At 31.8% G+C, this 26,499-nt stretch overlaps 1 long non-coding RNA gene across 3 annotated transcripts in view; it reads right to left on the bottom strand.

Moving 5' to 3' along the window:
- Positions 1–1,093: 1,093 nt before the first annotated feature.
- The window catches only part of LOC127725839 (uncharacterized), a 33,653-nt gene continuing 8,247 nt past the window's right edge, over positions 1,094–26,499 (bottom strand). For all 3 annotated transcript variants that reach the window (XR_007993222.1, XR_007993220.1, XR_007993221.1), the window contains exons 2-7: positions 19,330–19,457; positions 11,914–11,934; positions 6,119–7,584; positions 3,021–3,208; positions 1,686–1,815; positions 1,094–1,241 (exon numbers count right to left, since the gene is read on the bottom strand). This is a non-coding gene — a long non-coding RNA (uncharacterized LOC127725839). The remainder of the gene's footprint in view (positions 1,242–1,685; positions 1,816–3,020; positions 3,209–6,118; positions 7,585–11,913; positions 11,935–19,329; positions 19,458–26,499) is intronic.

Raw genomic sequence — 26,499 nt, 5'->3', positions numbered from 1 at the left:
AATCATCATTTCGAAAGCGCATTTCTAGAATTAACTTCAAAGAAAATAACAATTGTTTTAAATTCAATTAATTTTAAGGATTCATTAATACTTGAAGACTTAGGGAGCTCTTTATCTAAAAGGGTCATAAAAAGAAAAGCCAACTCCGCATAAGTTCAACTTTGCCTAAGGGAAATTGAACCTTAGTTTCTTCATACATTCCAAATGTATCAACAGACAAGAATGGTAAAATACAGGTTAGTACCGTAACGTTCACTACGGAGCTGATAAAATCCTCGGGAACTAGCAGTACCGGCAGCAATATCGAATCAGTGCTAGAAAGGAAAGTAAGATTATGGATTTAGTGTGTCCGAAGCGCTTTCTGAATTTACCTTCATCAAGAAAGACCAAACCGAAACAAGTGTAGGTATCTGAAATACACAAAACCACAACAAAGACTTACAGAAAGGATGGAATTCGAAATAAACGAAAGCACGTATTGATAATGTGCTTATGATTTAGTTTTATATTTTGTCATCATTGTTTTGAAAAAGACACGTAGTTGCCTTCGCATAGCAGATGTTCTAGTAGTTATCCTTGTTGTAGGAGATTTTTTTTAATAACGGATTTTGTGAGCTCAATTTATGATTCAATTTATTAGATAAATTTATTATATAACCAATAGCATGTTTGGCATAAGATTAAAGTAGAGCTTATGTAAATAATTGTTGACATTCGCAAAATATAGTTTTGAGTTATAAGAAGGTATATGTAAATAAGTCCAAATTTGGAGGTGGATATCTGGAATATTTCAAATGTAAAGACATACATCAGAATGTGGATTGGGATCTACAACATGTAATTTCCAAAATCTGTTTGTACAACACTCTCTATAAGTCGCTCAAACATGTCATGGATAAGGTATTCACAACCCAGCAATAAGATGCACACAACAAGTCTGGTTTTAGATTTCTCATGAAGATGTTGAACAATCAAAATTACGCTGTTAAGACACAAAGGAAACACATAGCTCCTGATATTACAATTAGTGCATCAAAGAACGTTTTATTTTTTTTAACCTGTTCAATCACTGATAAAAAAAGTGTCTATATCAAAATATTTCGGACTTGTAAATGGCCATTATAAAATTATAAACATCAAACAAAAAATGTCAATGTAAGCACATTTCAATGTATCTGTTTTTTGTACAAGTAATAAAAGAAATATAAGAGATGCTGAATTCCTAGTAGATGTGGTAATATCTGAAAAAAAAAATCGTATTGTAGATTTCATTAGAACCACAAAATATGTTTTTGATTTAAACTATTTATGTTCTTTGTCTTACGCATTAAGATCCTTGTCTTCTATTTTAAAATTGACCGATCATAATCTACTTTACTCCCAGGTTTTGATGAGAATCGTGTTTCTCAATCTTGTGTTATTTGTGCAGTGTTTTGATGTTGTTGTTGTTTGTCTTTTACTTTTCTTTCAGTTTGGCCATCGTATTGTCTGTGTTTATATTTGATCGTTCTTTTGGTATCTTAACTTTCGTCCATTTACAACCAATTAAATAAAATAAAAGATGTTTCTTTGTTGATTAATTTTCACAGAAAACGATTCGTGAATTCAACAAAATGCGTCTCTTGTGAAAAATGAAGAGAAGGTACTTGCATACTGTGTGTTGAAATTATATTGAAACTACTAACCATTCCAAGATACGAGAATAAAGACTCGATACATAAACAGTAAGCTCCATTTCTGCGCAATTCCCCGATATTCTCCAATTTGGTCCAATATACTCATGTTTTTTCAAAATATTTCCTTTTTGGACTGAATCTGTAAATATGTCTGTGATATTAATTTGCATAATGCACATCTTTTGCAATACAATTTGAACCGTTAATGGTATTAAAATATTCGTGTTGGAACATTTTTTTTTATCGATTTTTGTACATGGCCTTTCTATGCTTGAAATGAATTATAGTTTCATGATCGTATAAAGTAAAACTGTATGCATTTTGAACCCATAAAGTACAACTTAGTAAGAAGAATTTTGTATAACCAGATGCATTAAATTGATTTATATTGTGCAAGAAAAAGAATATGAAACAAAAATGAAAGCACTTGTTAAAAAATTTGAATTTGAGAATAGTGCTACTACTACTAATAATAATGTTTTTTTTTATGATATATCGAACTCTTGTTAGTATGTATCATAAAAAATATTCGAATTTGAGAATAGTGCTACTTCTACTAATTATAATGTTTTTTTTTTATGATATATCGAACTCTTGTTAGTATGTTGATTTTCATTATTAGAAGAGGCATTGTTTACAGTTGTAATGTTTTGCATCAAGCAGTAACGAATTAACTATGGCAGAAATTCTGATATAAATATATAAAAAGGGAAAAAAGAGAAAAAGCGATAATTTAGGCAACAGTAGTTTACTGCTGTTCAAATCATAAGTTGATTGTAAAGACACAAATATGAACTCCAAATTAAGCGAGACTTGGTAGTTCGAAAAGGTTACCATATCCTGCTATGCATGCGTCACCGGCCATGTGACTTTGTCAATTGTAAATTTTCTATGTTGTTTGTTGTGTACTATTGTTTGTCTTTTCGTCGATTTTCATTTTTCCTATGGCATTGTCAGTTTGTTTTCGACTTATGATTGTGAATATTCATTTGATATATTTTGCCTCTCTTTAAATAAAATTACAGATAAGACGACTGTTCCTTAGTTAGGAATTACGGTTTAGAAATGAAAGTATGTCGTCTAGACACTTTTTAACAACTTGTTTAGATTCTGAGCGAATAAGTCATTTAGAGCTTGATACATATTACAGATAGTTGTGTAGTGTTTAAGAACGCATGTTGATCTCTAGATATGAATGCAATGATATGTAGGCTATTAGTCAACGTGACAGCACACAAACATTATAAAAAACCAAAACGACATTTAGACGTATTTGTTGTTTTGTGTATATTTTTGACTGATGTCTCATTTGATATAAAAAATACAGCAAATCTGAGGACTTACCTTGTTTGTATTGGATACCTGAGCTTCACAAAATTCCGTACAAACAACGGTACATTGTCGGCTCATCTGCATGTTCTACAAGGGAATTGTCCATTAGATTGACAAAAAACATATCCGCAGTGACAGAAGGTCTTCAGAAATACTGTGAAACTGTTTACTCGCGTAGTGGTATGACCCCTATGTGGATTCTAAAAAAAAAAAGAATTTCTGGATAATTTTAAATCTTGATCTTTCTCTGTAATTAATTCTATCAAAACCTTTGATTTTTCAATCCTTTATACCACCATTCCTAATGTAAAATTGTAAAATCGTCTAAAAGAGATAATCCATAATGCTTTTCAATATAAAAATGGTAGCATACGCTGTAAATGTATTGCTTTGGGATACCGTACGGCATATTTTGTTATCAGTGAACAAATAGGTAATACATGCTACACCGAGGAACAAGTGATCAGTATGCTGGAGTTTTGTTTTTTACTTTATAATAGATTTATAGCACTAAAGCTGTAAACAATGACCTTACTGCTACAAAGGAGAAGGTCCGGTAAAGGCTAGTTTTCTCCTTACATTCGAAGTACATCTGATGAAAGAGTTTTACCATTTTTTAAACACTTAAGTGTCTACTTCAGTCGATTAAATTAGTTTACGTAAAATATTTGAACTGATTTGGTCATGAAAGACGCTCAAATTCAAGTTTGAGTATGAAGATCTATCAAATATGCCATAACACGTCACATTTCAGATGTTTTTTGTCTAAAATGGAAGTGGCCGCATTCGTGTTCAGTCTCAACCTTTATATATATTATGTATGATCATCAAATACAACATATATGTAAATATTAAGACTGAACACAAATGCGGCCACTTCAATTTTAGACAAAAACCGTCTTTAAATTAGCACAAATGTCAAAACTGTGAAGATTTCAGTAATATTGCATGAATTTATGATGTTGTGTGGACGAAACGCGCGTCTTGCGTATTACATTTTAAACATGGTACCTTTTGTTAGCTATTATTCGTATGTTTCTCTGTCCTATATGTTCTCCCATTTATTTGTAGTGTAGTCCTGTCTTGTACTTTTGTCATTTTAATGTTATATTTAACATTGCCATAAAAGCGGGAGGTTTAACTAGCCACAAAACCAGGTTTAACCCACCATTTTTTTCTTAAAATGTCCTGTACCAAGTCAGGAAAATGGCTATTGTTATATTATAGTTCGTTTCTGTGTGTGTTAGATTTTAATGTTGTGTTTCTGTTGTGTCGTAGTTCTCCTCTTATATTTGATGTGTTTCTCTCAGTTTTAGTTTGTAACCCGGATTTGTTTTTTTCTCAATCGATTAATGAATTTCGAACAGCGGTATACTTCTGTTGCCTTTATTTAGTACCAGATGCATGTGCATTGTATTGTCAAAAACAGCCCGTATTTATAGAACAGAAGTATTCTTCTTTCCAAAAATGCTATATTTTGGGGCCAAACAGGAGTCTTATCGGACCTACTCCTTTAACCGTAAATTACCCTGATAATGTTAATATGCTGGAGTTTTTTATTGACAACATGTTTGTTGAATTTGGAGGTATACTTTTTCAACAAATTGTCGGCATTCCTATGGGAACGATCTGTGCGCATCTCCTTGTCGAGCTCTTCTTATTTTCATACGAGTCGGAGTTCCTTCAGACAATTATCAAAATTATGAGGATCTAAGAAGCCAGGTCATTTAATTTTGACATTCAGATATATTGATGAAGTTCTTTCCATTAACAATCCAAACTTTTCTGATTGGGTTCAATTAATATATCCTCAAAGACTAGCATTTAAAGAAAAAAACAGACACGGCTTCCTCTGCCTCACTTTTAGATTTATACATCGAATTTTACATAAGCGGTCATCTTAGTATCAGAATCTATGACAAACGAGACGATTTTAATTTTAAAATTATAAATTTCCCCCACCTTAGTAGTAATATACCAACTTCACCTGCATATGGGATATACATTTCCCAACTCATTCGGTATTCAAGAGCTTGCAGCTACTACTCAAACTTTATAAACGTCACCAGTGTCTGAGCAGAAAGTTGATGAACCAGGACTATGTCAAAGAACGTCTCGTCCTTTTTCTAAAAAAAAATGGTTCATCGGAAGATACCTAGACCTTGTTGATAAATATTCCGTATCAACTTCACAAATAATACATGATGATCTTGAAGTATAGATTCTAGGTACTGACCTTAATTATCATCTTAATTACGTGTTATAATGTTCTTTTTATTTGTCTTTGTATGTTTTTAACCTTTACTACTTAGTTCATTTTTTGTAAAATCCTTTTGGCGTGGCTCGGTATTTATACATCCCGTCATTATGTTATTGTGTTATGGTCATTTTTTGTATTCTTGTCTTTCATTTTTGCTGATGTGCTTTGTCTAAAGAATGTCTATATGCCATTTTGTTTTTCTTTGTTGACATAGTTTTTTGGTTTTTTTATATAGTGATTAAGATTATTACACAATTTTGACAGATGTACCCTAATTTTTGACATTTTTACCTATTATTTCTGTTTGTTTTGCTCACATATTGTTGTCAATCTAATGGAATGATATGCTTTACAATTGATAATATTAATGTCTTTAAAGATATGAATTTACTATTTAGATGTTAGTTAAAATGTCACAATTTTATGCGACTGTCATACAAGTGAGCGGTTTGGCTAGCTATAAAACCAGGTTTAATCCACAATTTTCTACATAAGGAAATACCTTTACCAACTCAGGAATATGCCATTGTTTTCTATTCGTTTGATGTATTTGAGCTTTTGATTTTGCCTTTTGATAAGGGACTTTCCGTTTTGAATTTTCCTTGGAGTTTGATATTTTTGTTATTTTACTGTTATTTACCTTATTACTGATATACTGTTTTAATGATACAATTGAATTTATTATATTTTGATAAAGGTTTATGCAGATGAGGTTTGGAAAATGACTAAAACAATTTTGATAGATATTGAAAATATTGTTTTTCCTACATTATTGATAATCTCCTTTTCGCACTCATTTTTAAAATTGGTCTTGAATTGTGCATACAAAAATTATAAATTGACTACTCACATACGGGTATAATGATTTGTCTTGTCAAAGTTGGTATCGGTAGAGTACTTCCTTTCTTCTTACTTCTGGTTGCCTTACATGTATTTCGCATAAAAGTTTTAAAATAAAAAAACAAATAAAGCGGATAAGGTTAACAAATAGGTAATATTTATATTTATCAATTGATTTGCAAATTATATGTGCAAGGACATGTACAAAATGTATATATGTCTTCTTCATAACTTTAAAATGACAACGATATCACTTACTTACATATCAAAATACTCGATTCGAATTTTAATTTATTAGAGATACAAACCGTCGATTTTGTAGTAAACACTGCGAACGAATTCATTAATTTCTCATGATCATTACATAGCATGGCAAAAGCACATTTCCTTTAAAAGAAGGAAAAGCGGCCTCTCTATCTGGCAAATTCAAGACAAGTAACAAGGATTTGTTCTTACATGAGCAACACGACGGGTGCCACAGATGAAGCAGGTTCTGCATCCTTCCGGTGCACATGAGATCATCCCCGGTTATCGGTTGGGATCGTGTCGCCCCGACTTTAGTTTACAATGTTGTGTTTTGTCCACTGTTGTTTATCTTTTAGTCCTTTTCTTTTTCTTTCCTTGGCGTATTAGTTTATTTTCGACATATGAGTTTGAATATCCCTTTGGTATATTTTGCCTCTCTTTTCAATTTTGACATTTTTTGAAAGAAAAATTTAAAAAAAGGATATGATCATTAAATTTTAAAAAATTACAACAATTCAAATTTACAAGGAATAGAATCATCGATGTCTAAATACGGTCTTTGATCATTAAACATTTACCATACTACAATCTAAACTTGCTTTTAACCGTTTAAGTCTGCAGACAAATTATTTAAGACGACAAAAATATACTATATTAAGACAAAATGGAAAAATGGAAAAATGGAAAAATACAATGTAATGATTCGAAAGATTTTCAATTGATTCTTAATGTGTGTTGTTACGCCTCAGTCTTATATAAGGGGAATGACTGAGTGCACACAGACTTGTTGACCTTCTTTTATTTGTCAATTTATATAATTTATATAAGTCATTTTAACAGGACACAACGATAACAATTGAACATATTAAGATTATGGATAGCATACATTAAAACGAACTATTTGATCAGTTTTGAGACTAAAACAGTTACAAAAAAGTACTTATCGGTATACATTTTGGCGACAGTTATAAGATGAAGTTAGCAAATGACAAAAACGAGATATTTCATTCATCGGTCGTTTTATATATGAATAAACGCTTTTTGTTTCATTTTTACATAGTTGATCATGAATGGTGCATTAAAATTCAAATGCAATAACAGCTAATGTTCGATTTCTACTGTCAACATTGTCATCATTAAACTGATTTTTTTAACTTTCTGCAGATAGCATTAGATTTAAGAATAAGTGTTAAAAAAAACTCACCTTCTCATATGTAAATAAATAAAAATCTGAAAGACGATTGTTACATTTAAATAGTAAGTTTCATTGACACAGATAATTTGATTTAACAATTTTATCTGCAAAGTTATATAACCTAGTGGTAATATATTCATGAAACCTTTATTGATAAGGAAATAGTCTTCTTACTTTCAGTTATATCAAAACAATCTTTATTTCTGATGTTAATCATTCATCGAGACACAATACGGAAATACATGTAATTATTTTTATGGCAAAGCGTACAGATGTTGGCTCATAAATTTATGTATTGAAAGAAATATCCTTTGTATTGGCAGGAAATAGGCCGCACTTTGTACTGAGTTCCTCCCGTGTTTAGTGGGCTTCATGTATCTGTATCTTAACTTTACTGCCAAACGTTGTGTGTTGTTTTGTCGATTTTCTTTTGGCCATGATTTTGTCTGTTTTTCCTTGACTTATGGTATATGATTGCCCTCTTGGCATCGTCTCCCTCTCATTCTTTGTGTTCTCATCTTTATAAAATTTGGAATTAATCAGTGTCAAATCCACTGAATATAACCAATGGAAAAAGACACATATCACACTATGAAGATATTTATTTTGATGGAGTGATAAACTTTACTGATCATTGGGATACACGTAAAACGTATGTAGTTTCAATTTCAGTCGTTCTTAATAAGAACTCTGTTGGAGCAGATTTTGTGTTAGGAGCACATAGTATATAGATATAAGAAGATGTGGTATGAGTGCCAATGAGACAACTCTCCATCCAAGTCAAAATTTATAAAAGTAAACCATTATAGGTCACAGTACGGTCTTCAACACGGAGCCTTGGCTCACACCGAACAGTAAGCTATAAAGGGCCCCACAAAATTACTAGTGTAAAACCATTCAAAAGGGAAAACAAACGGTCTAATCTATATAAAAAACGAGAAACGAGAAACACTTATGAACCACATCAACAAACGACAACTACTGAACATCAGATTCCTGACTTAGGACAGGTGCAAACAAATGCAGCGGGTTTAAACGTTTTAATGGTACCAAACCTTCGCCCTTTTTGCCCGCTTATAAACTCCATACAGTGTGAATATGCATGGGCGTAACGATGGAAAACGGCAAAAAATCGGCATTTTCCTTCATTTTCACGCATTAAAAATCATTCGTTATAACATTGAAAATATACTCATTATTATCATTAGTTGTATTATCAAGCCAAAGAGAGAAAATATTAACCCTTTGCTATGTTTATCCGTTATCGACAATTCCATGCATGATACGCTGAGCGCTCAGGATCATGTGTTACCTCGCCACAATCTGTATTTTTCCTGTAAATTGTTTCACATTTTGTCATGTCGGGGTCTTTTATAGCTGACTATATGGTATAGTTTTTTCTCTCACTGTTGAAGGCCGTACGGTGACTTGTAGTTGCTTACATCAATGTCAATTGGAATCTGATAGATTGTTGTCTAATTTTGACAACCAAACGAAGTCTTCTTATTTTCATATTGAGAGAGAAATAACGATGGTATATTCAAATTCGATTTTTGAAAAAACAGCTACAATAAAAATATAAGTGCATTTTCTGATTTTTACACTTCTTTATCATTTAAAGATAAAACGTTCAAGCACTGTTAAATATAATTTAGCATATCTTTATGTTTTCAGTAAATACTTAATTAAGGCATTATCTATTCTCATAAATCGACTAGGAAGACAAATAAGAAAATGATGGAATAACATGAACTCCAAAAGGATCGAGACTGGGTGTTACGACAGTGTAGCATGACACTTAAATCAGTTGATCTTGATTTATTGTCAAAAAAGTTGTTGCTGCTCAGTACTTTATTTTATATAAAGATATATATATATATATATATATATATATAAACGCCTAAAAAGTGTACACAACAACACCAATAACAAAAAAAAGGAACTATAAATGTAATTATTTATAAATATTTCGGATAACAGATATCCTTCATCAGTAAATATGATTGTGATGTTGAATGAATCATATATCAGTCTACTTAGATTAAACTATACCAATCTTGAAATTTATACAATAAAAATGTCAAACCGAACATCAGGTAAGACGCTTGCACAATTCTAAATATGTGTTAAACACGACATAGGTTATATGACTAATTACAACAGAGAGTTCAAATATATGCTTTAAATAAAAATAAAAATGTGCGATATGAACTAGCACAATTCTAAAGCTTTAACGGTGACGACAGTTATGATGTTACAAGAACGATTGCGTCAATAAGAATTCCAAATAAACAGCACTGAACGATCTAAATTTGTAAATATTTCAAATTTGACGACGGTAGAGTAGTTGCAACAGAGTCTGCGTATTTAAACATCGCAAACAAACGGCCGTTAAAATATAATAATAAATTTTGACTAAGGTTAACTAGTTGAACGTGGCTTGGTACTTTTACATCCCTCAAAAAATTAAGCAATTTAAATTGGTATATTCAACAGATTTATTTTAGAGATGATTAAGGTAAAGAAATAGAAACAGAGACTGTAATAAAAAGTAATATTACCCAAATGTGAAGCACTGCATGGAGTCGAACTACATCTTTTCATTTATCCCATTTGGTGCCAAAGTTGTTAATTTTCTTATCCAAAATCTTTCCCGAGTGAGTCTTTCCTCCCTAGACCAAGCAGAGTTGTGGTCAATGATTGTAATGGTCAGTCGATTGAGATCTGCCTTAGTGTGGCCAGGGGATCTCAAATGTCGACTGAGAGGGAGGTCTGGCTTGCATTGGTAGTATATATATATGTAGGACTCTAAAGTACGATGGGGAAGCTAAACCGCGATGGTCACGCTAAAGTGCGATGGCCTACGCTAAAGTTCGATGGTTTGATACGCTAAAGTGCGATGGTCTGTGCTATTCATTTGAACACGCTAAAGTGCATTTTCCGCAAAAGTATCGATCTTAGCAACGTTAAACAGCATTATGACGAGAATGTTTGTCAAGATTAAGGGTTTTTATTACCCAAAAACAGAAAGAAAAGAGAAACAAATGATCACAATCTGGAATATTTTTTTGGTAGTTGCTGGAAGAGGTTATCTTAATTTGTAAAATTGTAAAAAGAAATTTAATCAAAACAGCTGGGGTGCCAAAAAAAGTTTTCTTTTTTACTTTCTAATTGAATAATTCTATAAAAGAAAATTACAAAATGGTTTGTTATTTTTGTTAGATAATGAATATACCGCAACTAGACAGCAACCTAACGAACAGATGTGTAGTCACATCATATGATTGCCAATAAGACAACTCTCTATCCAAGACCTTATGTCATTAATGTATGCAACTTTATGTTACAGTATGACCTTTAACGCAGAGCATTGGCTTACACCACATAGTATTCTATAAAGACCAAAGGGCCTCAAAACAACCAGTGTAAAACAATTCAAACGAGAAAAATAACAACCTGATACAAAACAATACACGAACAGCAAATATGAAATATACCAACAAAACGACTACCACTAAATTCCGGATATACTAACTACTGTAATGTAACCATTACATTTTTGGACCACTATCGAACTTTAAATAAAAATAAGTAGATGTAGTATGAACTATCCATCCAACCCCAAATGTCGTTCATGTATGCAACTAATAATCATACGGCCTTCAACGTAAAGCATTGGCCCATGCCGCATAACAAGCTATATATAGTTATACAATGACCAGTGTAAAACAATTCAAAAGAGAAAGACTACGGCTTGATATATAAATAAAACAATAAAGAAAAAGTAATAGGAACTTAGCAGCAAACGAAAACCATTGCTTGAACCACATTCCCGTTACACCATCGGACTTTAGCGTGTCATACCATCGCACTTTAGCGTGTCATCTGATCGCACTAAAACAAAAAACAACCATCGGACTTTAGCGTCTGACACCATCGCATTTTAGCGAAGACCATCGGACTCTAGCATGACCATCGCATTTTAGAGTACCATCGCACTTTAGAGTCCTACATATAAATATATGTGTATAAACAAGTCTAAATTGAAAACAACGTTCAAACCTATGATTGCGTTGGATAAAAACCGCAATTTTTATACGTGTGCATGCAAAACAAATTATTTGGTAGAGGGGTCTAAATACAGCAGAAATAACATTTTCCAAAAGACCAAAAAAGTGAAAAAGTAAATTTTAACAAAACGCATTTGACTAGCAGGTCGAACAACGGATGTTCTTAAACCCTGCTGACTGCCATTGGCGATTGCCAAATAAACGGATCACCAGATGTAACAAAATGTATCTTAACTGTGTGTGTGTGTGTGTTTCTCGGTTACATCTTTTTTTGAAAGAAAGTTAAACACCTACCTTAAGTCGGTGTGTAAATGTCTGAAAGAAATTGTCACAGTTTAAAACACATTATTTTCGTAACAATTTATCTATGTATGAACATGCTTATACAACATATATAGATTTATATACCTTTAATTAATAATACATGCACATCATTTTCCTATTAAACCATTCAAACTGTAAAGATATGTACAAATGGCAGTCATTTTAAATGAGAAACATTCACGTTAAAAATCTTTTGAACTATTCATTAGTTTATCAAGGGTTATTAATCGTTCAATATTCTTGAATCATTTAATAATAAAGTTTATGTTTTTGTTGTGCTCAGTGCATTTTTTTTTATTGAACATCACCATGAAAGATCAGAATTGTAAGCTTGGGGAAATACAAAAAGAGAAATAAAAAATAATCAATTATGAAATAGATGCAATTTTTTCATTTGCTTTCAGCCAACAATCAGCGAAGTATTGATATGACTCTGTTAGCAGAAATCGTTGTGGAATCGAGACTTAAAATAGCACTTATGTATGAACAGTTTCAAACCATGATAGGGTTAACAAATTCCAAATGTCAAAAAACGCAAGAAAGTGACGATCCAGGATCCTCTAGGACTGGCGCGAAATATATAATACTTATGGAGTTATTGATTAATTCCTGGAAAATATTCTTGAGAAAATGAATAAGCTAATGTAATAACACGTTTTATTTTTCATCGAGAATCTTGTAATCGCCGTTGTTATATATTTATCAGTCAATTGTGACAGCTCGTATCCCTTCACTTTTCGGTTGTGAGAAGGAGATGTGTGTATTGACAACATGCAAAAGTTAAATATTTAAAAACCCGTAAATGCAAAAATTTTCAAACTTGATCATAAGATAACATTTCTATTGTTCAAGGGTCCAATGCTGTTAATAGGGGATACAATTGATAAAGAATAATTACTTGAAATATCTGAGCAAGAAAATGTTCAACCTTGGTACTACACTACAGGTCCTACATTTAGTTATATTGAATCCATAATTGTTCAGTAACTTTTGATACAAATATTTCTTAGTACAGGTCAATGACAGCCACAGAACATTTAGATCATTTTGGAAAAAAAAGACTTGAGAGATATATATTGACCACAAGTGGAGTGTTTGAACAAACTAAATTTACTGCAGTGTACATTTATGTTTTAATATTGTCTGAATAACCCACTTGCACATCATTTAGTCAGTATTAAAATCATTTCACACCAAAATTGTTGTTACAGTCTATAATCTATTTACAAGTGAGATATAAGTATTTACAAATTTGTATAACAACAGCGAAAGTGTCATGTTAATAATGCTTAAGTAGGCTACATTTAAGAATGACTAAGACGTTTTTGATTATGTGACAGTACTTGTGGTCTCCAAAGGACATTTTGTGGCAGATGAAGCTTTTAAAAGAAGGTGACCTATATAAACTTCTTCTCAGAGAAGTAATATAATGAAATAATTAGATATTTACAACGTTGAAAATTAAATGCACAAACTATTAAGCCAAATGTTTCCGAAGCGTATTATATTTTAAAGATTCACTCACAACGATAACTTTCGTATTTTTTAAGAATTATTCCTTAACCTTCGACAATAATACTTATTCACTAGTGATGTTGTGGTTGTTAATGGTTGCAATATTAGCGTACACTATTTTTTTTTAATAATAATAAAATCAACAATTGGAAAAACTATGCAAATATTGAGATAATATTCTTTAAAATCGACACGAAGGTTTAGTTATTTTATATACAATCAGTGCACATTCAAAGGTCATAGAAAGGACGTGAAAGTACATCTATCTTGTTTACGTATAGATTTTGAACACGAACTGTAAATGCGCTGTATGGACATTTATATTATATTATATTTATATTTACTTAGTGAAATAAATGAAATAATGTTGACGACAAAAGAAGGAAAGAAATGAAAAAAATAAACACTAAATAAAACAAAAATTTCAAAAAATTTCAAACAAAACAGTGAGTGTCACTGGTATATTTCTGAACAGATTTAAAAATAGCAATATTTATATCATGAGAAGATAATCTGTTTCCAAAAAGTAATAAGTCAATATTTATGTCATCATTATCACAACAGTTGAGTAAATGGAATCAAGTAAGATCTGTTTTACATGATTGTACCTAGGGCAAAAAGAAAAGAAATGCTGGTTATCCTTATCAGGGTGATTCCAGTTTGAACAAATAGTATTCTCTGATAAAAATTGATTAAACTAATGATATTTTAGGTTGCTAGCATTATTTCTAAGTTGACAATGACTAATATTATGTTTCCTTATCCCATAATTAAAAGGTTTAAATATTTCACCAGTCCTATAAAATTTGTCTACCTCTAAATATACACAAGCTTTGGGATGTTTGTATACTTAGATATTCCATAGTCTTATATTGGAAGGAATGAAACTAATAAAGTAGGAGCTAGTTCTAGCAAGTGGGAGTGAAAAGTATTATTTTCATTCCTCAGAGTATAAGGGGTTTGTCTGGGAAAATATAGCTGGACTAACTCATATAAGTATGCAGGTGTCATCCCATTTAATATTTTTAAAACTTTATTAGCTTATGTTTATTTCGTCTATTCTCCAGAGATTCTAATCCTTATTCAATATAAAGTTTATGTCTTGAGGAATTACGCCGTAGTCCAGTAATAATTCTAGCAGCTTCTATTTTAATATTTTCAAGAAGCTCGGACTCATGCTGAGAGCAGTTGCCCCAAACAACATCAGCATACTCTAATATAGGTCTAATAAAAGCATAGTAAATATGTATAAGTGAATTCCTGTCTAATAAATGTTAAACTTGACGATGTACAGATAAAGGAGAGCATGCTTTTTATAAATATTATCAATTTGTGTGTTCCATGAAGCTGATTGCTGAACTGTTATTCTAAGATGACGGTGATTATTTATTTTTCAACTTCTTCACCATTAATCCCAAAAAAATACAGATGGATGCTCCTTTTGCCTTCTAGTAAATACAATATCATGAAATTAAGATTCCAAATCCCCCTGGCAAAGTTGACCTTTGACGAATTTATCTATTCTGTTTAGGTTATAGGTCCTTACTGTCGCATAGCTCCGAACGTGTCTACGTATATATAAATCCCTGACTTCAACTGTTCAGGTTTAAGCGTTCCCAATAAAGGTAAATCCAGAAAATCGCAATACGGTTGACGATTGTTAATTACTTGTGTAGGAAATATGCGACGGAAGTATTTAAATTGTCAATTTGTATTCAATAACATTCTTTAAATTCTTTTTCCTGGAATGTAGTACTGACATGAGAACATTTAAAGGCAAATATGTTAAGTCGTTGATATATTTGGACGATAAATGAAAAAGACTTTTAGTCCCAAGTCAGAGGTCTGTAATTCAGTGGTTGTAGTTGGTTGCTGTCTGTCATATTTGCATTTCATTTAATGTTTTAGAATAAATCAGAGTGTTAATTGTTTTCATATTTTGTCATGTCGGGGCCTTTTATAGCTGATATTGCGTTGTTCATCGATGAAGGCTCTACGGTTGCTTACATCCGCTGCATTTGGACTTTTGTGAGTAGTTGTCTCTTTAGCAATCATACCACATCTCCTTATTTTTATATAGACTGGGGTTGTTTCAAAACTTTAGATTTTAAAAGGGCACTTGTCAATCATCGAAGCCGTGTCTTGATCTTTATATATATATATATATTGATAATGCTGTTATGTAGTCATGCCTTTTATGTTTACCTAAACTTCAATTCAAAAATATTGTGCGCAGGTATTATACTGTTCAGCCGACTGTCGATCGGAAGTCTAATAAATTTTATTATGTGATTAACAACCAGGGTTTCGACGCTTGTTTGTAATGTTCGCATTAGCAATATCCCTTTGGTATTTTTCGCCTCTCTTTTCGCAAGGATGGTTTTGGTCGATGTTGAAATACTAATACTGAATAACTGTTGAATTTGGGAAACCTCACTAAATAATGTTAAGCCTGTATAATCTTGATCTAATTATTAAGGCCCAGTTAAGAATAATTCAGTTCTGAAATTCTAGTTTTAACTTTCTATTAGTATAAATATCGATTCAATCTGCAAAGTGAAAAGTGAAAAGTGAAAAGTATTATCCCTTCCCATAAGTTCAAAAGGACACATGGTTTCAAATTATAGATTAAAGGTATCAATAGACAACCGGTGTTTATATCTTATACATCCATTAAGAAGATAAATTTGTTATTTCTATATATGAGAGAGAGAGAGAGAGAGAGAGAGAGAGACGGAACTGTTTAGACAGATATATGCCTCTCCTGCGTTTCCGCAAAATCAAGAACATTTGATAAACTTTTATATTGCAGCTAGTATATTCAAGTTAGTTTCACTTTGTAAGTAATTTCTAAACGCACCTTATCAGATCCGAAAAATCAATATTAATCAATACAGTAAATTCGAGTCAGTAGAGCATAAATGCATAATTTGGTCAATGGTTAACTGTTTTCCCTATAGGGTATCGTCCACTTAGTTGTCAATTTAAGACACTAGCCATGATTTATTATGAATAGTTTTCATAAATTCTTTGATGAAAATTTGGAAAAATCTACAACAGGTTTGATTACACCTTTCTTATATACAGTATAGGCAAAGATGATCTAAGTTAATTTTGACAATAGTCTCAATGCCCTTTTGGTTATTAAAAAATCTTTGCCTCTGCTCTGAGTATATTCCTAGCTAATGTAAATCCAAAAGATGTGCACGTTGAACACAACAAAACAGATTGGCTTTAGAGGAATTTAGACTCTCCCTCAATATTCGTCCAGTCGGTTGTACGAGATCTATGACAAGTGTAGTGAAAGTGCATAGTTATCTGCACTGCAAAAACTCTCTTACCACTCAATCTACATAATTTGTAAAGCCAACCTAGAATTCTTAAATAATTATCAAGTCCAGAACATGTATGAAATAATTGGGAGTTGGCATTAGTCAAACAACAATCCATCAATAAGTTGTCATGCAAGGTTTATGTAGATAGTCTAAGCTATTCTATACCCCTTTTTGTTATAAAGTTTAGGGAGATATTGAGGATATACATACATGTTTTACCTTTATCATTTAGTAGAGATAACCCATGAAAATCTTTGTAACATCATTTGTTAGTACTAAATCTAATTATATTAAACACAACAATATTCAATGTAAACATTTCATATTAATACGATAATAAAAAACATAACTTCATAAAAATAAATACATATACTTTTAAATCACACTATCTCTACAGATGAGATCAATATGAAATAACCATATAATTATAAACTTTCATATATATGTTAACAAATAATAAACAATGTATCACATTGGCATCATTGATGACATTTAAATAATTGTTCTTCATAGGTCCTGTAACAATTATATATATAATTTGTCTCAAATTTAGCCCAACAATATTAGATCTGTAAATTTGAGTATATATAGACATGATTGCATAATCTAAATGTTCGACAACAGTTTTTTGTGTAAAAATACCTAATTATATGATAGATTCTATTTGGTCATTCTGGTAATGTATGGAAGAAACTCAATTCAAAGCAGTATAGATTCAAGCAAGGCATACATATCTTCATGTTGGACCCACATAACAACGATAGCTTTAAACTAAAATCATGGCTTCATCCCACATACGGGGACTAACATTTAACCAGCAGCGATATAGACTCAGTGCTAGAAAAAGAAAATAACGCTTAAAGATTTAATATGTCCTAAGCGCTTTCTGAATTTACTTTCATCAAGAGCGTTTTCAAACAAAAATGTCTAGACTACGCCCGTTTATGCTGTACGTAGATAGTGTAGAGGTCTAGGCGACAAACAATGCTTACAAAAGAATGGAACACGTAAAAACTCGAAAGCACATAGTGATAATTCTTTGGATGATTATTTTCATGATTTATCACCATTCTTTTAAGAAAAATGTCATTGCTTATCAAAACAGTCTCTCTGGTAAGTATTCTGTTATAGGAGATTTTTTTAATACCGGGTTTTATTTTAGCTCAAGTTGTAATTCAATTTAAAAGAAATGACGAGGATTATTATGTGAAATCACAGAAAAGACAAAATGTGATGCAAAAACCTAGGCAGTTTGAGTAACTGTTAATTTCTTGACTTCAGAGTTATACTGGTCTTGCACATACAGTGTACTACTGTGAATTGATTCATATATTGCTGTTACTTTAAGCAGTTAAAACATTGCTTGAATCTATCTTACAACAGAATATCTTCAAGTTTGGTTAAAACGCATACAAATAATGTGATAACTATTTCCCGAAATCTTTGTTTGTCTCTCCGAATCCTAATAAAAAAAGTTTTGATCATTTGGAAATTGATGTTATAGTTAATATATAGTTCATAGCTTATAAGGCATACGATTAGGATAGAGCTTAGGCAAATAATGGTTGTTATTGGTGAAACAAAGTAATGAGTTATGCAAAAGTATATGTATACTAGTCCCAATGAAGATGTGGATATCTGGAATATTTCAAATGTAACAACATACATGAGAATATGGATTAGAATCTGCAATATGTAGTTTCCATAATTTGATTGCACAACACTTTCTATAAATTGTTCAAACATGTCATGGATAAGATATTCACAACCCAGCAAAACGATACACACAAAAAGTTTTGTTTTTGGTCTATCATAAATATGTTGTGCAATACAAACTGCATTCATGGTTAAGATGTAAAAGAAACACAATACTCCTGATACTACAATAAGTGGATTAAAAAACGTTTCAACTTTTTTAACCTGTTCACTCACAAAGAAAAATATGTCTGCGTCCAAATATTTTGGACTAGTAAATGGCCATAATAAGAGTATAAACATCAAACAGAAAATGTCTATGTACAAATGTTTCAATGTATTTTCTTCTTGTACAAGTAGTAAAAGAAATATCAGAGATGCTAAAGCCCAAGTTGATGTAGTAATATCTGAAAACAATGAAAGTGTACGTTTATTGGACCACACAATTATTTTTTATCTAATTACATATATGTTCTTGTTTAATGCATTAAGTTCCTTCTTTCCTATTATAAAATAGACCAGTCATAACCTATTATACTCTTTGTTTTAGTGTGGTTCATGTTATTCAACCGTTTTGTTATAGATGTTTGTATTTTCGTCGTTTTTGTTTTTGGCCATGGTGTTGTACGTTTTCATTGGACTTATAATTTGTTTTCTCTCCGCTTGGTAATTTCTCTCTCGTCTATTTACAACAGATACGATTAGAATAATAGACGTGTCTTTGATAATCAATCTTCACAGAATATGATGCGTATGTATACACAAAGGGTGTCTTTTTTTTGGAAAACAAAGAAGAGGATACTCGCATACTGTGTGTTTGTCTTGTGTTAGAATTACCCACCTTTCCATACAACGAGAATAACGAGTTGATACAAAAACAATAAGTTCCATCTCTGCGCAATTCCTCGATATTGGTACACTATATCCATTTCTTTTAAAGATTTTCTAATGTCTCACTTTTAATTGAATCTGAATATATTATAGAGATATTAATTTGCATATTGAAATATTTTTGTTTAAAAAAAAACCCATATTTGTGGCATTCTTTTTCTATATAATTGAATGCTTATTCTGAATGATTAGTACAACAAATATATTTCAAATATCATTAATAGTTAGAGCAGTGTATCGAGAAAAAATATCCAATTACTTTTATTTTTTAATTGCCAGTTGATGTTAACTATGATTCTTGTAATAAGTTTAACTATATAATTTCTTACATGTTATATCTAGAATATCGAATGTTAAATATATACAAAAATTATTTAGCTAAAATATGAATTTGCAAAATCAAATTATTTGTAGTAATTTAATGCTGATTTTTATAGTTACATTTTCTCTTGCATAATTTAGTAAAATTCCCTCATAGAAAAATTGTTCACCGTTTTATTAAATAAATACCATTGAGACGACAATTGATATTAAAAAAAAGCAAACAAACAGTCCAAAGAGGAAACTAGCGGCAACTGCTAACTCAATCAATGAAAAATCAATGAAAAGAAAAAATAGATAACAAAACGTAACTTAAAAATTGTTCAATAAATAAAATCGTTTTAATAAACAAGTATTTATCTTAAACTCCACAATACACTGCGCAATTAAAAATCACTAACTGATGCCATATCATTGATACAATGTACTACCAACTTTGCTGCACTATAAGCCCATTTCGACAATTAATCTATCGTAAGGTGGTAGACCTGAGTTATGGGAGACAACTCTTACAAATGTATTGGAAGTCATTTTTCGTTTTAACTTAGCACTAATTTAAACAGCGATATAAAAGATTGAGAATGGAAACTGGAAACGCGTCAAAGAGACAACAATCCGACTAAAGAGCAAAAAACAGCCATAGGCCACCAATGGGTCTTCAACACAGCGAGAAAATCCTGCACCAGGAGTCGGGCTTCAGCTGCCCCCTAAACAATAATGTATACTAGTTCAGCATTTATGTTGTTTACATTTAGTTTTGAAGTAACATAGAAGTATTTAAGAAAATTGGACAAGTTTGACTCCTCCAAGCATTAAATTGTATATTTTTGTTTTTTTTGAAGATTCGAAAATCAAAAGCTGAAAATTAACATTCATATATTTGTACATGAAATGGTTTTGAAAAATAAAATTATGTACTAAGGAGTTTTTTGAATGACTCTTGACATCATTTAGGGGTTAAAATCTTTGGAAGTTTGAATAGGGAAACAAAAGGATTGAATAATGAATTCATAAGTTTATAGGGCTAAGCTATTGGTTGATAGGCTGAACATAACTGTATGTCTTTGCTTTTTTTCAAATACAAAAGACAATTTTCAAGGAGATATAATCTGAACATTCATCCTTGTACAATCTAATGCTAACAGATAACCTACATTAACACAATGATAGTATTAGATAGTGACAGATTGTCACAACATTGACTTCCTAAGGGTAACTGGAGATTAGAAATATGGTCACTCTCCGTCTTCTTCCGACCGACAGTAGAACTCTTCCAAAGGGGGGTCAGTTTGGATGTGCAGGATGCACAAGTACGCAGCCACGACCAGTCCAGAAAGAGGACGTTAAATCCGATGCATCGTGTAAAGAGAGTGCCACGCTTTTTGCACGTTAAAACCCCTTGCAACAACTCTTTGACGTGTCCGTACGTGGTCTGTTGCAAGTCTAAATTTCAGACCCTATCCAATATACCATCTTTTCCCCGACCTTCACCCCAGACGGCCCCTTTTACCTATGTTATTTTTTGCTAATTTAGTCTCGTCCTAAACATACATGACATATTTGCCACTGGACGTTAAGCAACCATCAATCAATCAATCAAAACATTGAATGAAGCGTTTGTTGACTCGATGACAAGAAACATTTTGTAGTCTTTTGGAAGGAAACCAACGTTATTATTAAGTTGATATGTCAATTCGTCCCAAGGTAATCGTCCCTTGCTGATTATTGCTGTTTTTTCTTATAAACTTGAGTTCAGTTATTATTGGGACAATACAATTTTCACTCAAGAACACACGAAAAATGCAGACTGCAGACGGTTTTTGATTAAAAAGAATAGTTTTATGAACAATAATTGTTTCAGCAATTTTTTGCAGGAATTAAACGATAGCATTTTTTCTGCAAAATAAATGTGTTATCTGAGCTGGCCAGAAATTTCGACTTATTCAATAATTTTCAACCATTTATTTACATTCAGGCTACAAATATTACCATAACATTCCAGATTTACTTTATGTTTCTACTACGAACAGTCATGGGTATTTGTAATGAGAACATGTGCAAAAACTTACGATAATACAGACCTACAAGTGTTTTCATACGTTTTTAGGGTACTCCAAAACTGATCATATTCAATATACCCTAAACCTAAAATGCAACGATGAATTTCAACAAGACTTTGGCAGATGGTACATGAACCCCTACCTTTTAAATAGCGCAAAGATAAGAAAAATTAAACGAGGGGAAATTTTTGAGATTATCAAGGCATACTCCCTTACGTAATGCCCTAGGCCACAATATTTCAAAAACCACAACTTTCTTCAAAAGTTAAAGGGCTGTTAGTAAAACACTAATTCTTGAAACTTATATCTTTAATTTGTTTTGATATCTACATTTCAATAGGAGGTTGCGATTACTATATATTTATACAGAAAACCTACAATTTGTTTGATTCAGTTAACCAATGTGTTTCCAAACCCAACCATTCTTCTAATATGGAATATGTGGTCTGACAAATTGCTAAAGTCTCATGTTGTAAACAAGAGTAAAGAAACACTAGTGAAAAAGTTAGATTTTTCTAGCATTCCTAAATTATTTTTTTTTGAAATTGGTTACGAGAAATTGAGGATTTTATTCTACATTTGGACATGAACAATGTGAATTATGATGGCATCAACAAATTGTATGAGAATTGTTTTAGATATAAAAATAAAAAAACGAAATGAACGACTGTCTAGACTACAAAATTGTGAAACTACAAGATGGACATAGTACCAAAATGAGGCGCACAAAGAAACCTAGGTGGTCTGATCGTCTTACGGTTCTTTGGAACAAAGTCTGTGAAGCGGAGAAAGACGTGGTAAAGTGTAAGATTACGTCGAATAGACGCGAGTTTAAAAATGTGTTCATTATGAAAAGGAAAAACTTTGGCAGAGAAGCAAAACGACATTATTGGAGAAATAAAGTGTTAAGAATTGATGATCTGGAAAGGGGTTATTAACGCGATTTCTGGAAAGAATTGGCCGGTCGGGGTTGGAAAAGAACGACGTAAACTAATTTCAATGGAAGTACAATTACCAAAAGGAGAAATAACGAATGATGAAGTCAGTGTACTTTCAGAGTGGAAAAATGCATTATGTGATTTATTAAATGCAAGCGATGACATTAATACATCGGTAACTTCAATGGAACTCACAAACCGGATATTGAATATGGAGGATTAAATGACCTAAATGATGAAACAAGTATTCATGAAGTGCAAAGAGCAGTCCGTAGCTTGAAAATGAGCAAAGCAGTCGGTGTGGATGAAATACCATCTGAACTTTTTAAATAAAGGCAACAGTAGTATACCGTTGTTCAATAGTCATAAATCGATTAAGCGAAAACAAATCCAGGTCACAAACCAAAACCGAGGGAAACACATCAATTATAAGAGGAAAACAACGGAACAATAGAAACACTGAACTGCAACAAAAACAAACGCCAACATACATAGAAACGGACTATTTGATAACAACTGCCATATTCTTGACTTGGTACAAGACATTTTAAGAAAAAAGAAATGGTGGGTTGAACCTAGTTTTAAGCTTTTCAACAAATGTTTTTTCGCAGGAATATTCCAGAGATTTAAGCGACATGAATTATAAACCCTGTTCCTAAATCGTCTACAAGAAGTTCTCGGGATCCGATAAATTATAGAGGGATAACGTTGGTTCCTGTATGTTATAAACTTTATTGTCATTGTTGAATAAGAAACTTACTGCATGTGAATCCGAAAATAACATTTTATGTGATGTTCAGAACGGTTTCAGGAAAGGACGCAGCACTATTGATCATGTAACATCGCTAACATCAATTATTGAAACCAGAAAATGTAACCGATTGTCGATATATGATTGTATTGATCGTAACATTTGATTTCGGAAACTTCAAAGTATTGTTATTCAAAGGAATATATATAACACTATTCTGTCCCTGTATAAAAGTGTGGAATGTTGTGTGCATATATATGGCTGCAAAACAGACTGGTTTAATGCGAGTTGTTGCCTGAAACAAGGCTGTTTATTGCCGTTACTCTTTAACTGTTACAGTAATGACCTTGCTATTCATTTAACATCTTAAAATTAAGGAGTTGACATTGGCGGAAAAAAGTTTCGGTGTTATTATATGCTGACGACCTAGTGTTATTTGCAAAATCTGAAAACGAACTACAAATTGTATTGGATTTAATGAATATATGGTGGGCCAACAATAAAGTAAATGGAAACAAGTCAAATGTCGTACATTTTCGTCCGAATTTCTCAACAAGATCTGCATCGATTTTTAAATGTGGAAATATACCTTTGCAAACAGTCGATAAGTATACATATCTTTGACCTGTAGTGTCGGAACATTTGGACTACCAGTTAATGGCTAAACATGTTGCAGCTGCCGCCAACAGAGCTTTAGGACTTTTGATATCGAAACAGAAAGCATTTGGAGGTTTTCCGTTTCGCTCTTTTTCCAAACTTTACGATTTGACGGTTTTGAGCACTATCAGCCGTGGAGCTGCTATTCCTGTACTAACGCTGTTCAGAATAAACCGATTCGCTTTTTTATGGGTGTTGGTCGACACGGCGATAGTCGGTGACTCAGTATGAATACCAGATAATGTGAAACAATGGAACAGTGTTAATAACCAGTGGTAGAGACTAAAAAACATGGACTGCGATAGACTTAACTTCAATATTTTCAATTGATAGGAACTTTGTAGCTTGAACGCACGTAGATGTAAAAACTGGAACTATAGAATCCAACAGCAATTTTTAATGGATATAATGGTCCTGTATGACGCCGAAAATGTTGATAAACCCTTTGTTAAAAATGTACTCTAAGACAGTCTTTTATCTAAATTTTACAATGAATGGTCAGAAAATCTTAGTAAAACATTATCTCAAAGGAATGGAAATGGTGGGAATATGTTGAGGACCTACAGAACTTTAAAAACGTCAATATTTCTAAATGCGAATCGTAGTATATTAAGGAATTCGTCAATAAGACAGCACTCAAACATTTAAAATAGACCTCTCGTAGTACGTAGTCAGTATTCAGCACTTATGTATTGACATGAAATATTATTAAATATGTTCATTTTCAATAACAGATTATAAAATGTTAAGTCATTCGAAACACTAACGTTTTAATACCCTCAGGCATATATTGCCTGCGCCGAATGCGGCACATCTTTTCGGAATGTTTGGTTTTAAATGCTCTAATACTTCGTACTGATTTGGTCTTCTAACTGTTATGGTTCGAGCGTAACTGATAAGTCTAATGTAGACAAAACGCACGTATGGCCAACCAAACTATCAGCCTGGAATATTTGATGAGTTTTTTTTTATACATACAGATGAGATTATCAAATGCAATAACAATTTTGATATATTTTGAATTCATCGCATTTTCTTACCTTATTTCATAATTGATCATACATTTTGCATATAAAAGTTATCTAATTTACTATTAACATACGGGTATACTAATTTGTCTTGTCAAAAATCGTTATCACTATAGTACTTCCTTTTTGTAACTATTGATTGAATTACATTTAATATGTATAGAATTGAATAAAAAAATAATTTACGTCCTTATTATATAGATATATAAAAGGCGACCAGACCATTGTCAAAGTTAAAAAGTAGGTAGTGTTTACATTACCCATTGATTTTACAAATTGTTATGTGTAAGGACATGTACAGAAATGTGTATATGTCATCGTTAAAACTTTAAAATGACAAATATATAACTGACTGACTTGTATTTTTTATCAACACACTCGATTTGATTTCTAATTTTTATAGAGATTTAACTCAACAATTTGTATTGTAAATGTTGAGAAAAAATTACAAATTTCTTGGTAAACATATGATCTTCATAGTGACAGAAAAGAATCGATCGACATTCTACTTTTCTTTTAAAGATGAAATTGAAAAAGGAAGTATTTATATTAAACCGAAACAACGTCCAAACAGATCAAGTATATAATGATTAAAAAGTTCCCATAGCACAAGCCGAACTTGCTTTCAACCGTTTGTGTCTGAATAAATTATGAGAGAAGACAAAACTATACCATTTTTAGATTAAATAACTCAAAATTAAATACGTATTGACAAATATAAAGAACTCCATGGCAATTTTAAATAAAATGCTCCGCAGGGCGCAGCTTGATACGACCGCAGAGGTCGAACCCTGAACAGTTGGGGCAAGTATGGACACAACATTCAAGCTTGATACAGCTCTGAATTTGGATTGTGATTAAATATTTGACACAGCATAGGTTTCTGACACAGAATGAATGTGGTCTAAGAACTTAAAAATTTTAAATTGGACATTCACCTATTATGGTCCAATATCCAAAATCTAAATACATGGTTAGATTCAGCATAACAAAGAACCCCAAGAATTCAATTTTTGATGAAATCAAACAAAGTTTAATTTTGGACCCTTTTGACCTCAATGTGGACAAAGTTGATAACGGGGCCCAAAAATCAAAAATCTAAATACATGGTTAGATTCAGTATATCAAAGAACCCCATATATTCAATTTTTGTTGAAATCAAACAAAGTTTAATTTTGGACCCCGATTTGGACCAATTTGAAAACTGGGCCCATAATCAAAAATCTAAATACATGTTTAGATTCAGCATATCAAAGAACCCTAAAAATTCAATTTTTGTTAAAATCAAACTAAGTTTAATTTTGGACCCTTTGGACCTTAATGTAGACCAATTTGAAAACGGAACCAAAAATTAAGAATCTAAAT

Source organism: Mytilus californianus, unplaced genomic scaffold, assembly GCF_021869535.1.
Source record: "Mytilus californianus isolate M0D057914Y unplaced genomic scaffold, xbMytCali1.0.p SCAF_15, whole genome shotgun sequence".
Lineage (NCBI taxonomy): Eukaryota > Metazoa > Mollusca > Bivalvia > Mytilida > Mytilidae > Mytilus > Mytilus californianus.
The sequence above is the reverse complement of the archived record's forward strand: the minus strand, read 5'-3'. Positions and strand labels throughout refer to the sequence as shown.